Below are 2,761 nucleotides of genomic sequence, written 5' to 3'. Positions count from 1 at the left end.
CCTTAAGATCATCAAGTCCAACTGTAAACCTAACACTGCCAAGTTCACCACTAAACAATGTCCCTAAGCACCACATCTACACATCTTTTAAATACCTCCAGGCATGGTGACTCAACCACTTCCCTTGGCCGCCTGTTGCAATGCTTGATAACCCTTTACGTGAAGAACTTGTTCCTAATATCCAATCTAAACCTCCCCTGGTGCAACTTGAGGCCATTTCCTCTTGTCCTATCACTTGTTACTTGGGAGAAGAGGCCAATACCCACCTCGCTACAACCTCCTTTCTGGTAGTTGTAGAGCGCGATAAGGTCTCCCCTCAGCCTCCTTTTCTCCAGGCTAAACAGCCCCAGTTCCCTCAGCCACTCCTCATAAGACTTGTTCTGTAGACCCTTCACCAGCTTCGTTGCCCTTCTCTGGACACACTCCCGCATGTGTCAGTGTCTTTCTTGTAGTGAGTGGCCCAAAACTGAACACAGTATTTGAGGTGCGGCCTCACCAGTGCAAAATGCAAAGGGACAATCACCTCCCTGCTCCTGCTGGCCACACTATTTCTGATACAAGCCAGGATGCCATTGGCCTTCTTGGCCACCTGGGTACACTGCCAGCTCGTATTCAGCCGGCTGTCAACCAACACCAGGTCTTTTTCTGCTGGACAGCTTTCAAGCCACTCTTCCCCAAACCTGTAGCATTGCATGGGGTTGTTGTGACCCAAGTGCAGGACCCGGCACTTAGTAAAATAGAGCTGCTGGGCAGCAACAGCAAATGATTAATGAAATACATGGCAAGAGCCTTCCTTAGAAATAGTAGTCCAGTTGGCTATATCATGGCAGATTTTGTGTTGTTACCATGCTACTACAGAGTGATAATGCAGTGAGGAGACACAGGGACAAATACCGGAAGCTCCATAGTTTATTTAAGCAGTTTGCATTTCCAGGTCTGTATAGTCATAAAAGTTTTCAGATCTTAAGACAACAGTCAAAAGTGACCAAAGACCTCCTTGTGTGTAGTACAGAAGTTATTGATATAGTTCTAGCAGAGGAGGAAAAAAAAAAATCGTTATGCTCTATCTGGTGTATTATGGATAAAATATTCATGGAAACCGCAGGTCTGTTTTAGTTCAGATGATATTATAATATATGACAAACTGAGCACACCAACAAGAACTGTCATAGAACATAAAAATATGGCTTGATTTTTTAGGTCCACTCTCTACTGAGTTAATAAATGAGCATTCCTTGCAGTGTGTTCTTTACTCCTCTGTTTGCTCCTGCATGGAGAAGCAGCTTTTGCTTACACAATGGATCAGAAAAAAATTAATGAATGCTCCAGACTGCCACCCTGTGTGGTGTTCTGTGGAGTTCTGTGAGAAGTCTCTCTACAGGAAAAGAAGAATCAGAGACAACCAAAGGCAACTGAGACTGCCAAAAAATACCATAAGTTGGTCAAGACTGGGTTACTGAACCAGACCACATTTCTGGGAAATAAGCGGAGATGAAAGATCAGGCCAATAGTAAGAGAGAACTGGACTTGGTTTCCCTGGATGAAGATAACCCTCAGAAGGCCATACAGTTATTTTTAGGTTCCATCAAACTGAATCTCACACTTCAGAATCTCATATATTAACTAACCCAGTGTGTTTATGAAAGTCCAAAAAACAAAGTGCGGTTAGGAACTACAACAGAGCTGCTGAACTCAGCTTGCAACATGGCTGTAACTCGGCAATGGCAGAGGCAGGCGCGCGTACTCCTGGAGCATCAGGCTGCTGATGAATTTGTCTTGGCAAGTGGCCTGGAGTATGGTGAAGAAACCAGTGTCATGCTAACGATGCAAAAAAAGGCTAACAAGTTTGCCTAAGACTGATAAAAATCTAAATGAAAACATGAATTAAAAGAGAATTTAGAAAACGTAGAAAAAAGGATTGGCTTTGGAGAAATAAAAGAGAACACAGAGAGAGGAAAGCAAGTGGCAATGGACATTTAGAACGGTTTAGATATACTTTGGATGCAATATTACGCTGTAAGTATGTGCAAGTGTGATCTGGACACCAGGTTTTAGTATTTACAAATACTAAAACAACTGTAAGTATGTTGTTCCTTGTGACTGAATTCTGAGGTCACTTATGAAAGGCCTTTTGCTGAATTAGATGCAGGTCATGGAACAGCACATTTGCTATAAATCGCTTCCTTAAAGGCCCAGTTAACAAGTATGTATCCTAACGTAACTATTTCGCATGTAGAACCTGACAAAAACAGAGGACAACTGATGTCACTAGAGTACTAATGCACAGAACCTCTTGCTTGCATACAGCTGCACCAATACAAAAATACTGTCGTTTAATGTGTCACATTCCCTCTCAAGTATAGAAACAGTTAAATCGGGATAAGAGCAACTGTAGAGATTTTAAGTTATTCTATGTACAGCTAACCCCATTCCTATTGAAAAACTCCCACTGTTTTCAGAGAATGCCAAGTTAGATCAGCTCTCAGTACTTTTTAGAAGAAAGAATTTAAAACAGTATTCTGTGCTGTACAATCTTATTGAATACAGTTTTACTGAGAAGAAACACTTTTACACTACTACAGCTTAACAGAAGTCAGCCATCTAAGATGTGTATTTCATTCTCCAGCACTGAGGAAAATTGAAGCTTATCAGAGTTTCTTGGCTGCTTCTGAACTAGTCATTTATGTTTTGAAACTAAACCACTAAACTCTGAGAATTTGCTATGTCTAATTCCATTAGCAAAATATCCTTTCAGCAAAAG

This window comes from Pygoscelis adeliae, unplaced genomic scaffold (genome assembly GCF_000699105.1).
Source record: "Pygoscelis adeliae isolate BGI_AS28 unplaced genomic scaffold, ASM69910v1 Scaffold78, whole genome shotgun sequence".
NCBI classification, from domain to species: domain Eukaryota; kingdom Metazoa; phylum Chordata; class Aves; order Sphenisciformes; family Spheniscidae; genus Pygoscelis; species Pygoscelis adeliae.
Note: the sequence above shows the minus strand (reverse complement) of the source record.